The following is a 14,317-nucleotide window of genomic DNA, read 5'->3' on the forward strand; positions in this document are numbered from 1 at the left end:
TTGACATCTTGTTTTAGTGAATGGTTAGGGCTATATGGATTTGTTTTGGCTGTTTGGATGTCCAATTGAATTTGTCAGAGATCTGAACTAGGCCTACCTATCACATAAAGTTGCTAGTATCTCTCACGCTCAGACTCTCCACTGCACCAGTGATGGTCAGTTTGTGGTTGTGGTGGGCATCACTGAACCTCATCTGGACTTGTCCACAGTCAGTCTACTTGGAGGAGAGGGAGGAGACGATGATAGCACCTGCAGCCCTGTTGACACCACAGCAGCCTTTGCCATCTACCAGTTCCCTGTCAAAGCCTGTGGCACTTGGATACAGGTGAGGCTGGCATTAAATGTATGAAACAGAATATAAAAAATGAGGGGGGGGGGGGAGAGAATCTCACAGGCACTGACAGCCACAGTAAGAATGTTACCCCTGATGTTCTAATCAATTCACTGATGCAATTCCCTTTCCTCTCAGGTTGAAGATGACTCTGTTGTATGGTAATGATATGTCATCTTCATACGAGGTGATGGAATGACGTTTTGGCAGAGTGTGATGGAAAATGTTATGTTTGTGCTTTTCTAATAACCAATTTCTGTGTTCATGCAAGTCACTGAATGAACATGCCTGGGAGGAATCCTCACTATCAGTATCTGCAATTTGGCAGTATGCCCAGAACCTTGTTTTGAGAACAGAAAGGGATATCTCAGTTTCAAGGTCTCAGCTTGGAGAGATCGGTCTGTCACATGCATGAACCAGTATTGGTTGATCACATGCATGAACCAAACGTTAATGATGAATTAATTATGAATAATGAATAAGCTAAATCATGCAAATATAACTTGTCTGTTGAAGCAGTATATAAGAGAACTAACGGGACTGCCCCAGGGGACTTCACTTCAGACCGGTACTTTATGCATCTAAGTTGGACTTTTACCTCTCCAGCATGCTGTTAATAAACAATGATTAATTTAAGATTGACTTCGAGTGTCCATGTGTAGAATTTCCTCAACAATTTGGCATCACAAAAAGGGTTGATTGAATCTGCCTGCGGAGCTTTCCAGTGAGGGTCTGCGAGGAAAACCAGTGGCGCATTTTATGAAGCATTAGGGAAATTCCCATCTGACCAAAAGACGACGAGAACTCGACCAGACCCTTACTGTGAGCTGCTCAGGTGACACATCATCCTCGAGCAATTGAGGGACATGACAACTGATTTCAGTAAGTAAAAAATACAATAAAAATAAAAATCATAAAACCAATGAAACTAAATATAAAGAAGAAGGGTACCAGTCTTAGAAAAAGGCTAGAGTGAGGGCAGTGGAGGCCCCACTGAAAATTGTCTGTAGGGATTTATGTGAGAAGTGTCTACGTGGTCTGAGAACCACTGAAAATAGCTCAAGATGTTATTGTAGGCATTTATGAGAACTGTCTGCGTGGTCGGAGAACCACGACAATTATTGGTATGGGAAGCGTCAAGACTATAGAGTCTATAGAGACCATAGCATTTATGACTATATAAACTATTGATACTATGGATGCTGAGAGAATATGTGTATAATTGGTTACTAGAGATATGATGAAGTACTACTTATTTTCCACCATAATTTGCAAATAAATTCATTAAAAATCCTACAATGTGATTTTCTGGATTTTTTCCCCTCATTTTGTCTGTCATAGTTGAAGTGTACCTATGATGTAAATTACAGGCCTCTCTCATCTTTTTAAGTGGGAGAACTTGCACAATTGGTGGCTGACTAAATACTTTTTTGCCCCACTGTAAGTGGTGTAAAAAGTATTAAGAGAAATTAATAATATAATGTGTTACTATATTTGATAAAGCAACAATGTATGAATGCATAATGGGTTACTAAAGTTTAACTTGCTAGGTAGAGACTTATTATGGGACAGAAGACACCATCTGCAGGGGACTGATAGATAGTGCCAGCCCAGTTTTAATACATGTTGATCCCAGAAAGTGTATCACATCCCTTCTGAATTGGCTGATGTATTTTATAAATTAATCGCATTACAGGTTAATCTATATCCAGCTGAAATTGGTCATAAACATTGTTAGGGTAGACTACAATGAAAACAATGCCTTATAATATTGAGAAAGTTATCATGTTTGTTTTAAAACTTGCAATAGGGGTAAAAACAGAATATTGTTTGAGAGTGATCCATGTGTATTAGCAGTAGCGATTGGGAGGGTCTTGAGAGTCCTAGTTAAAGGAAACAGAGACTAGTGAAAGTAACAAAGTGAATGGTAATATTAGTGGCTTTCAGATATCAATCAAATGTATTTGAAAAGCCCTTTTTACATCAGCCCATTTTATTTTTATTTCACCTTTATTTAACCAGGTAGGCTAGTTGAGAACAAGTTCTCATTTGCAACTGCAACCTGGCCAAGATAAAGCTTAGCAGTGTGAGCAGACAACACAGAGTTACACATGGAGTAAACAATTAACAAGTCAATAACACAGTACAAAAAAGGCGAGTCTATATACATTGTGTGCAAAAGGCATGAGGAGGTAGGCGAATAATTACAACCTTGCAGATTAGCACTGGAGTGATAAATGATCAGATGGTCATGTACAGGTAGAGATACTGGTGTGCAAAAGAGCAGGAAAGTAAATAAATAAAAACAGTGTGGGGATGAGGTAGGTGAAAATGGGTGGGTTATTTACCAATAGACTATGTACAGCTGCAGCGATCGGTTAGCTGCTCAGATAGCACATGTTTGAAGTTGGTGAGGGAGATAAAAGTCTCCAACTTCAGGGATTTTTGCAATTCGTTCCAGTCACAGGCAGCAGAGTACTGGAACGAAAGGCGGCCAAATGAGGTGTTGGCTTTAGGGATGATCAGTGAGATACACCTGCTGGAGTGCGTGCTACGGGTGGGTGTTGCCATCGTGACCAGTGAACTGAGATAAGGCGGAGCTTTACCTAGCATGGACTTGTAGATGACCTGGAGCCAGTGGGTCTGGTGACGAATATGTAGCGAGGGCCAGCCGACTAGAGCATACAAGTCGCAGTGGTGGGTGGTATAAGGTGCTTTAGTGACAAAACGGATGGCACTGTGATAAACTGCATCCAGTTTGCTGAGTAGAGTGTTGGAGGCAATTTTGTAGATGACATCGCCGAAGTCGAGGATCGGTAGGATAGTCAGTTTTACTAGGGTAAGTTTGGCGGCGTGAGTGAAGGAGGCTTTGTTGCGGAATAGAAAGCCGACTCTTGATTTGATTTTCGATTGGAGATGTTTGATATGAGTCTGGAAGGAGAGTTTACAGTCTAGCCAGACACCTAGGTACTTATAGGTGTCCACATATTCAAGGTCGGAACCATCCAGGGTGGTGATGCTCGTCGGGCATGCGGGTGCAGGCAGCGATCGGTTGAAAAGCATGCATTTGGTTTTACTAGCGTTTAAGAGCAGTTGGAGGCCACGGAAGGAGTGTTGTATGGCATTGAAGCTCGTTTGGAGGTTGGATAGCACAGTGTCCAAGGACGGGCCGGAAGTATATAGAATGGTGTCGTCTGCGTAGAGGTGGATCAGGGAATCGCCCGCAGCAAGAGCAACATCATTGATATATACAGAGAAAAGAGTCGACCCGAGAATTGAACCCTGTGGCACCCCCATAGAGACTGCCAGAGGACCGGACAGCATGCCCTCCGATTTGACACACTGAAATCTGTCTGCAAAGTAATTGGTGAACCAGGCAAGGCAGTCATCCGAAAAACCGAGGCTACTGAGTCTGCCGATAAGAATATGGTGATTGACAGAGTCGAAAGCCTTGGCAAGGTCGATGAAGACGGCTGCACAGTACTGTCTTTTATCGATGGCGGTTATGATATCGTTCAGTACCTTGAGTGTGGCTGAGGTGCACCCGTGACCGGCTCGGAAACCAGATTGCACAGCGGAGAAGGTACGGTGGGATTCGAGATGGTCAGTGACCTGTTTGTTGACTTGGCTTTCGAAGACCTTAGATAGGCAGGGCAGGATGGATATAGGTCTGTAACAGTTTGGGTCCAGGGTGTCTCCCCCTTTGAAGAGGGGGATGACTGCGGCAGCTTTCCAATCCTTGGGGATCTCAGACGATATGAGAGAGAGGTTGAACAGGCTGGTAATAGGGGTTGCGACAATGGCGGCGGATAGTTTCAGAAATAGAGGGTCCAGATTGTCAAGCCCAGCTGATTTGTACGGGTCCAGGTTTTGCAGCTCTTTCAGAACATCTGCTATCTGGATTTGGGTAAAGGAGAACCTGGAAGGGCTTGGGCGAGAAGCTGCGGTGGGGGCGGAGCTGTTGGCCCGATGTTGGAGTAGCCAGGCGGAAGGCATGGCCAGCCGTTGAGAAATGCTTGTTGAAGTTTTCGATAATCATGGATTTATCGGTGGTGACCGTGTTACCTAGCCTCAGTGCAGTGGGCAGCTGGGAGGAGGTGCTCTTGTTCTCCATGGACTTCACAGTGTCCCAGAACTTTTTGGAGTTGGAGCTACAGGATGCAAACTTCTGCCTGAAGAAGCTGGCCTTAGCTTTCCTGACTGACTGCGTGTATTGGTTCCTGACTTCCCTGAACAGTTGCATATCGCGTGGACTATTCGATGCTATTGCAGTCTGCCACAGGATGTTTTTATGCTAGTCGAGGGCAGTCAGGTCTGGAGTGAACCAAGGGCTGTATCTGTTCTTGGTTCTGCATTTTTTGAACGGAGCATGCTTATCTAAAATGGTGAGGAAGTTACTTTTAAAGAATGACCCATGTCACTAAGTGCTATACAGAAATCTGGCCTAAAACCCCAAACAACAAGCAATGCAGATGTAGAAGCACGGTGGCTAGGAAAAACTCCCTTAAAAGGCAGGAACATAGGAAGAAACCAAGAGTGGAACCAGAGTCTGAGGAGTGGCCAGTCCTCTTCTGGCTGTGCCGGGTTGAGATTATAACAGTACGTGGCCAAGATGTTCAAACGTTCATAGATGACCAGCAGGGTCAAATAATAATAATAATAATAATCACAGTGGTTGTAGAGAGTGCAACAGGTCAGCACCTCAGTTGGCTTTTCATAGCCGAGCATTCAGAGTTAGAGACAGCAGGTGCGGTAGAGAAAGAGTCGAAAACAGCAGGTCTGGGACAAGATAGGACATCCGGTGAACAGGTCAGGGTCCCATAGCCGCAGGAAGAACAGTTGAAACTGGAGCAGCAGCACGATCAGGTGGACTGGGAACAGCAAGGAGTCATCAAGCCAGGTAGTCCCGAGGCATGGTCCCAGGGCTCAGGTCCTCCAGAAGTGGAGGGAGAGAGAAAGTTAGAGGGAGCATCCTTAAATTCACACAGGACACCAGATAAGACAGGAGAAATACTCCAGACATAAGACTGACCCTAGCCCCCCGACACAAACTATGGCAGCATAAATACTGGAGGCTGACACAGGAGGGGTAGGGAGACACTGTGGCCCCATCTGACGATAGCTCCGGACAAGGCCAACCTGGCAGGATATAACCCCACCCACTTTGCCAAAGCACAGCCCCCACACCACTAGAGGGATATCTTCAAACCACCAACTTACTACCCTGAGACAAGGCTGAGTATAGCCCACGAAGATCTCCCCCATGGCACGAGCCCGAGGGGGGTGCCGAACCCGGACAGAATGATCACGTCAGTGATTCAACCCACTCAAGTGACGCACCCCTCCTAGGTAAGGGATGGAAGAGCACCAGTAAGCCAGTGACTAATCCCCTGGTCGTTGTGGCGTCTCCTCCCATTGCCCGGTCTCCCTACGGCCATGCAGACTGCGGAGGCCCTGTTTACACACGTCTTCCGGCACTACGGGGTGCCTGAGGACATCGTTTCTGATCGGGGTCCCCAGTTCACGTCGATCAGCCTGACCTCAGGTTTTCACCCCGAGAGCAATGGGCAGGTGGAGAGAGTGAACCAGGATGTGGGTAGGTTTCTGGGGTCGTATTGCCAGGACCGGCCAAGAGAATGGGCGAGGTACGTCCCATAGGGGGAGGTGGCCCAAAACTCACTCCGCCACTCTTCCACGAACCTGTCGCCTTTCCAGTGCGTGTTGGGCTACCAGCCAGTCCTGGCATCAGAGCCAGACCGAGGCTGCTGCGGTGGAGGAATGGGTGTAGCGCTCATAGGAGACCTGGAGAGCTGTCCAGGAATCACTCAAACGGGCGGGTGAGGGGCAGAAGGTGAGCGCTGACTGCCACCGCAGTGAGGTCCTCGTGTTCGCACAGGGGGACCGGGTCTGGCTCTCGACCCTGCCGCAAGCAGGGGCCGCGGTGTGTATGGACATTCAAATTCCTGAGGAGGATAAACAAGGTGTGTTATAGGTTACAGCTTCCTCCTTACTATCGCATTAACCCCTTGTTTCATGTGTCTCTTCTCAGGCCGGTGGTAGCTGTTCCCCTGCAGGAAGGTGCCGGAGGTCCTTCCACCCCCTCTGGACATCGAGGGGCCCCCGGCGTTCACGGTACATTCCATCCTGGACTGAAGGGTGAGGGGGTGAGGGGCCTGCAGTACCTCGTGGATTGGGAGGAGTACGGTCCGGAGGAGAGGTGCTGGGTACTGGTGGAGGACATCTTGTATCCAACACTGCGGAGTGATTTCCACCGCCTCCATCCGGATCGCCCTGCGCCTCGCCCTCTGGGTCGTCCTCGAGGCTGATGTCGGCGCACTGCGGGAGCCACGCGTCAGAGTGGGGCACTGTCACGACTTCCACCGAAGGTGGCTCCTCTCCCTGTTCAGGCGGTGCTCCGCGCTCGTTGTCACCGGTCTACTAGCTGTCACCGATTCCATTTTCTTTTCTGTTGGTTTTGTCTTGATTGTTTTCACATGTACCTTATTTGTTGTTTATTCGGGACTATTTAAACTTCCAGGGCCCACCTGCTTTTTTGTGGGCTTATTCCTCTCTGTTCGTTATTTTCCCGTGTTTTGGAAGACTTAACTGTTTAGACCCAGCTGAATAAATACGTCTACATTGGAAGCTTTGCTCTCTGCGCCTGACTCCACACCCACCACTCCTAGCTTTTGTGACATAAATAAAATAAATAACAGTATGGGGATGAGGTAGTTGGATGGGCTATGTACAGGTGCAGTGATCTGTGAGCTGCTCTGACAGCTGGTGCTTAAAGCTAGTGAGGGAGATATGAGTCTCCAGCTTCAGTGATTTTTGAAGTTCGTTCCAGTCATTGGCAGCAGAGAACTGTAAGGAAAGGCGGCCGAAGGAGGAATTGGCTTTGGAGATGACCAGTGAAATATACCTGCTGGAGTTCGTGCTGCGGGTGGGTGCTGCTATGGTGACCAGTGAGCTGAGATAAGGAGGGGCTTTACCTAGCAAAGACTTATAGATGACCTGGAGCCAGTGGGTTTGGCGACGAATATGAAGCGAGGGCCAGCCAACAAGAGCATACAGCTCGCAGTGGTGGGTAGTATATGGGGCTTTGGTGACAAAACGGATGGCACTGTGATAGACTGCATCCAATTTGCTGAGTAGGCTATTTTGAAAATGACATCGCCAAACTGACACACTGAACTCTGTCTGAGAAGTAGTTGGTGAACCAGGCGAGGCAGTCATTTGAGAAACTAAGTCTGCCGATAAGAATGTGGTGATTGACAGAGTCGAAAGCCTTGGTCAGGTCGATGAATACAGCTGCACATTATTGTCTCTTATCAATGGCGGTTATTATATCGTGTTGGACCTTGAGTGTGGCTGAGGTGCACCCATGACCAGCTCGGAAACTAGATTGAATAGCGGAGAAGGTACGGTGGGATTCGAAATGGTCGATGATCTGTTTGTTAACTTGGCTTTCGAAGACCTTAGAAATGTAGGGTAGGATAGATATAGGTCTGTAGCAGTTTGGGTCTAGAGTATCTCCCCCTTTGATGATGGGGATGACTGCGGCAGATTTTCAATCTTTGGGGATCTTAGACTATACGAAAGAGAGGCTGAACAGGCTAGTAATAGGGGTTGCAACAATTTCCGTGGATAATTTTAGAACGAGAGAGTCCAGATTGTCGAGCCCGGCTGATTTGTAGGGGTCCAGATTTTGCATCTCTTTCAATACATCAGCTATCTGGATTTGAGTATAGGAGAAATGGGGGAAACTTGGGCAAGTTGCTGTGGGGGGTGCAGGGCAGCTGACCAGGGAAGTGGTAGGCAGGTGGAAAGCATGGCCAGCCGTAGACAAATGCTTATTGAAATTCTCAGTTATCAGTGGTTACAGTGTTTCCTAGCCTAAGTGCAGTGGGCAGCTGGGAGCAGGTGCTCTTATTCTCCATGGACTTTACAGTGTCCCAGAACTTTTCGGAGTTTGTGCTACAGGATGCAAATTTCTGTTTGAAAAAGCTAGCCTTTGCTTTCCTAACTGCCTGTGTACAGTGGGGCAAAAAAGTATTTAGTCAGCCACCAATTGTGCAAGTTCTCCCACTTAAAAAGATGAGAAAGGCCTGTAATTTTCCTCATAGGTACACTTCAACTATGACAGACAAAATGAGAGAAAAAAAATCCAGAAAATCACATTATAGGATTTTTAATGAATTTATTTGCAAATTATGGTGGAAAATAAGTATTTGGTCAATAACAAAAATTTATCTCAATACTTTGTTATGTACCCTTTGTTGGCAATGACAGAGGTCAAATGTTTTCTGTAAGTCTTCACAAGGTTTTCACACACTTTTGCTGATATTTTGGCCCATTCCTCCATGCAGATCTCCTCTCGAGCAGTGATGTTTTGGGGCTGTTGCTGGGCAACACAGACTTTCAACTCCCTCCAAAGATTTTCTATGGGGTTGAGATCTGGAGACTGGCTAGGCCACTCCAGGACCTTGAAATGCTTCTTACGAAACCACTCCTTCATTGCCCGGGGTGTGGGTTTGGGATCATTGTCATGCTGAAAGACCCAGCCACGTTTCATCTTCAATGCCCTTGCTGATGGAAGGAGGTATTCACTCAAAATCTCATGATACATGGTCCCATTCATTCTTTCCTTTACACGGATCAGTCATCCTGGTCCCTTTGCAGAAAAACAGCCCTAAAGCATGATGTTTCCACCCCCATGCTTCACAGTAGGTATGGTGTTCTTTGGATGCAATTCAGCATTCTTTGTCCTCCAAACATGATGAGTTGAGTTTTTACCAAAAAGTTATATTTTGGTTTCATCTGACCATATGACATTCTCCCAATCTTCTTCTGGATCATCCAAATGCTCTCTAGCAAACTTCAGACGGGCCTGGACATGTACTGGCTTAAGCAGGGGGACACGTCTGGCACTGCAGGATTTGAGTCCCTGGCGACGTAGTGTGTTACTGATGGTAGGCTTTGTTACTTTGGTCCCAGCTCTCTGCAAGTCATTCACTAGGTCCCCCCGTGTGGTTCTGGGATTTTTGCTCACCGTTCTTGTGATCATTTTGACCCCACAGGGTGAGATCTTGCGTGGAGCCCCAGATCAAGGGAGATTATCAGTGGTCTTGTATGTCTTCCATTTCCTAATAATTGCTCACACAGTTGATTTCTTCAAACCAAGCTGCTTACCTATTGCAGATTCAGTCTTCCCAGCCTGGTGCAGGTCTACAAGTTTGTTTCTGGTGTCCTTTGACAGATCTTTGGTCTTGGCCATAGTGGAGTTTGGAGTGTGACTGTTTGAGGTTGTGGACAGGTGTCTTTTATACTGATAACAAGTTCAAACAGGTGCCATTAATACAGGTAATGAGTGGAGGACAGATGAGCCTCTTAAAGAAGAAGTTACAGGTCTGTGAGAGCCAGAAATCTGGCTTGTTTGTAGATGACCAAATACTTATTTTCCACCATCATTTGCAAATAAATTCATTAAAAAATCCTACAATGTTATTTTCTGGATTTGTTTTCTCATTTTGTCTGTCATAGTTGAAGTGTACCTATGATGAAAATTACAGGCCTCTCTCATCTTTTTAAGTGGGAGAACTTGCACAATTGGTGGCGTACTAAATACTTTTTTGCCCCACTGCATATTGGTTCCTAACTTCCCTGAAAGGTTTCATATCGCGGGGGCTATTCGATGCTAATGCAGTACGCCACAGGACGTTTTTGTGCTGGTCAAGAGGAATCAGGTCTGGAGTGAACCAAGGGCTATATCTGTTCCTGGTTCAAATTTTTTTTAATGAGGCATGTTTATTTGAGATAGTGAGGAAAGTGCTTTTAAAGAATAACCAGGCATCCTCTACTGACGGAATGAGGTCAATATCCTTCCAGGATACCCGGGCCAGGTCCATTTAGAAAGGCCTGCTTGCTGAAGTGTTTTAGGGAGCATTTGACAGTGATGAGGGGTGGTTGTTTGACCGCAGACCCATTACGTATCCAGGCAGTGATCGCTGAGATCCTGGTTGAAAACAGCAGAGGTGTATTTGGAGGGCAGGTTGGTTAGGATGATATTTATGAGGGTGCCCTTGTTTACGGATTTGAGGTTGTACCTGGTAGGTTCATTGATAATTTACCATTGGTGTCAAATCCAACTCAAAAGTAAAATGTGCACGAGCAAGATGAAACATAACTGTGAGAGCAAACGTTGAGTTAAGAGAGAAAAACTGTGGTCGAGTGAGCAGAGGACGGTTCCAGCATGTGCACAGGTCAGTTGAGCACAATTTAAACTTGAGAGCTTCTGCTCACTGGATCACAGGTGCGTGTCATCTTGCGCCGGTTAGACTTTTGAAACTGGAACTGACACCATATTTAACATGCGGTTTCCTTACTAAAGTGTTGTGTGCACCCCTGAGCATGTACGTTTGGGGATTTTCTCTGTGGGATATTTGGCGTGATTGTTTTTTTTTATATACCTGCGCTATGTTTTTGTAGATAAATCGTGTTTTGCTAGCTTCCAGCTAATGCTTGCATTGTTTGTGTGTATGCAGTGCATGCTACCTCGGGTTTAGTGTGGTTATCATTAGCATATTTGTAATAATAAATAAGGTAATTATCGTTGCTATATACTCAGTATGTCTATCAGCAAGGTATATATATATTGTTTTTATATTACCGCTGCAATGTATAGCCTTAAATTGTACTGTTGAATTACAGGGCACAATTGACAAGTTTCTCGAGGTTTGTGTATGTGCACTTTGATTTACAGCCTTGTAAAGGTGCCTTCTGTCATGACCTGACCATAGAGAGCCCTTGTTTCTCTATGGTGTAGTAGGTCAGGGTGTGACTGGGGGGTATTCTTGTTTATAATTTCTATGTTGTCTTCTAGTTTATATTTTATATGTTGGTGTTTTGTATGATTCCCAATTAGAGGCAGCTGGTAATCATTGTCTCTAATTGGGGATCATATTTAAGTAGCTATTTTCCTACCTGTGTTTGTGGGATATTGTTTTGTGTATTGTGCATGTAGCACCACATAGTCACGTTTCGTTGTTCGTTTATTGATTTCTTGTTTTTGCTTAAAGTTTCACCTTGAAATAAACATGTGGAACTCAACAGCCGCTGCACCTTGGTCCCGTTCTTACGACAACCGTGACACCTTCTTAGATCAGACAAGATCTGAGAGAGGGCCGTACATTTTAGTGCCTAACCCTTCTATTTCTCTTTCTGGCTATGTATATATTCCTGCTGTGTGAATATCCAACTGTTTGCATGTATGAAAATCAGTCAATTGAAATAAATAAATTAGGCACTAATCTATGGATTTTACATGACTGGGAATACAGATATGCATCAGTTGGTCACAGATACCTTAAAAGAAAATTAGGGGCATGGATCAGAAAACCAGTCAGTATCTGGTGTGACCAGGCTGTTGATTGTGGCCTGTGCCAAGTTGCTGGATATTGGTGGGAACTGGAATGCTGTCGTACACGTTGATCTAAAGCATCCAAACCATGCTCAGTGGGAGAAATGTCTGGTGAGTATGCAGGCCATGGAAGAACTGGGACATTTTCATCATCCAGGAATTGTGTATGGATCCTTGTGACATGGGGCCATGCATTATCTGGCTGAAACATGAGATGATGGCAGCGGATGAATGGCACGACAATGGGCCTCAGGATCTCATCAATTTATCTCTGTATTCAAATTGCCATCAAAAAAATGCAATTGTGTTCATTGTCGATAGTTTATGCCTGCCCATACCATAACCCCACCACCTCCATAGGGCACTCTGATCACAATGCAAACCACTCGTCCTCACGACGCCATATGCTGTATGCCATCTACCCTGTACCGTTGAAACCGGAATTCATCCGTGAAGAGAACACTTCTCCAGGGACCCAGTGCCATTGAAGGTGAGCATTTGCCCACTGAAGTCAGTTTTCAACGCCGAACTGCAGTCAGGTTAATACCCTGGTGAGGATGACAAGCACGCAGACGAGCTTCCCTGGGGTGGTTTCTGACAGTTTGTGCAGAAATTCTTTGGTTGTGCAAACCCAGTTTTATCAGCTGTCCAGGTGGCTGGTCTCAGACGATCCTGCAGGTGAAGAAGCCAAATGTGGAGGTCTTGGGCTGGCGTGGTTACACGTGGTCTGTGGTTATGAGCCCAGTTGGACGTACTGCCAAATTCTGTAAAATGAGGTTGGAGGCGGCGTATGGTAGAGAAATTACAATTTAATTATCTGGCAACAGCTCTGGTGGAAATTCCTGGATTGGAAATTATGCAGATAATGACATTGATAGAACCCAAAATCTATTTGCAACATTAAAGCTGATCCATCCCCTATTACAACAGTAATTTTTTTTAAAGTTGCCAAAATGCCATGTGCATCCACTTATATCAGTGAATTTGTCACAACCTAACCATTACGAATCTTCTGTTCGATCAAATAAGCCTCACATTGCAAATTAGCAATTTCATTTTTATTGACCAAGTTTGACTCTCATTGACCTCCATACAAAAATAAGTAAGTGAAACTTCTCGCTTCACCTCTTTCCCTCTGACGCTATTTACTCTGAACTTTAACTTTTGACCTCCCACCTTGAACTTTGAGCCTGAGTCAATTCAACGTGCCTCAATATTTCAAATGCTGAAGATGTAGATATAACGTATAGACTGTATGTCCTTCATTTCTGTCTGATTTGATTTCATGTTACGTCAATAAAGATTACTAGAGGGGCTATGTCATGAACCCTCAAAGTTCCATAATGGGGTGAAAATGGGAAACCAGTCTAATTAATGGCAGTAGAAACATAGCTGATTCATTTCCTGCTTTTACTTATGCAGGAAAACAAAAGTTAAGGAGTGATGTATCAGAAATTGTGTAATGGCATTGTACTACCATATAAATATAAATACAATTTAAGGGCTCCCGAGTGGCGTAGCTGTCTAAGGTACTGCATCTCAGTGCAAAGGTGTCACTGTCGTCTCTGGTTTGAATCCAGGCTGCATCACATCTGGCTGTGATTGGGAGTCCCATAGGGCGTCATTGTAAACAAGAAGTTGTTCTTAACTGACTTGCCTAGTTAAATAAAGGTAAAAAATAATACAACTTGGGTTTAACACAAATGTTCTGGATAAATAGCCTCTAAAATATATGTAAACAAACCATACATTTCTGATTTTGTTTTCTTAGAAAGATCTGAGTGCTATTATATGATACAATATCAGTACTTGTTGAATTTACAACTTGTCTAAGTCCTATCATCAACTGATTGTTTGAATAGAATGTTGCCATATTGGCAGTTAATTAGAAAAATGTATTGAATCTATCCTCTAAAACTGGCGAGCTAGTTAACACGCATACAGTGCAGATAAATTCTTCACTCTCATTGTTTTACAAAATATGTTATCACAGCACTGGCTTACCATGGATGATCAACTCCCTGACTAACATCAACATGACTGACCTTTTCACCATCATAAGAAGGTTCATGTCCACTGCAATGTTCTAATTCCTAATTCAATGGTTACGCCTTTGTGAATATGAATTTGGTAATGTTGTGTTTATATTTTTCCAGGTTTTCCATTGCAGCACGTTCAGTTTGCTACCCAACTGCTTCCAACAATTGAATGAATCTGTCACTGACAGAGTGCGTGGCTGAGTGTTGGTATTGCAGTACTCTAGCACTACTTCAATAGAAAATAACATATGGGGCTTTGAGATTTGTCTTCAGAGCATTGGTTGCCAACCCCGCAGGCTTTTCAAGACCTGCAGGCTTTTGTTCTTGATCTAAAATACATGTTGAAAATCATGAGACTTGATGATTCAATACAATTGTTTTAATACTGCTGGACTGGAACAAAAGCCTGCATACAGTGAACAGTAGCCAGCCCTCCAATGCTAGGTTTGGTGAATACTGCCTTACTGTACTGTGGTGAAGCTGCTTGCAAGAAATTGTAACCAAATTTCCTAGGTTTATTACAGTACC

This window comes from Oncorhynchus masou, chromosome 27, assembly GCF_036934945.1.
Source record: "Oncorhynchus masou masou isolate Uvic2021 chromosome 27, UVic_Omas_1.1, whole genome shotgun sequence".
Taxonomy (NCBI): Eukaryota; Metazoa; Chordata; class Actinopteri; order Salmoniformes; family Salmonidae; genus Oncorhynchus; species Oncorhynchus masou.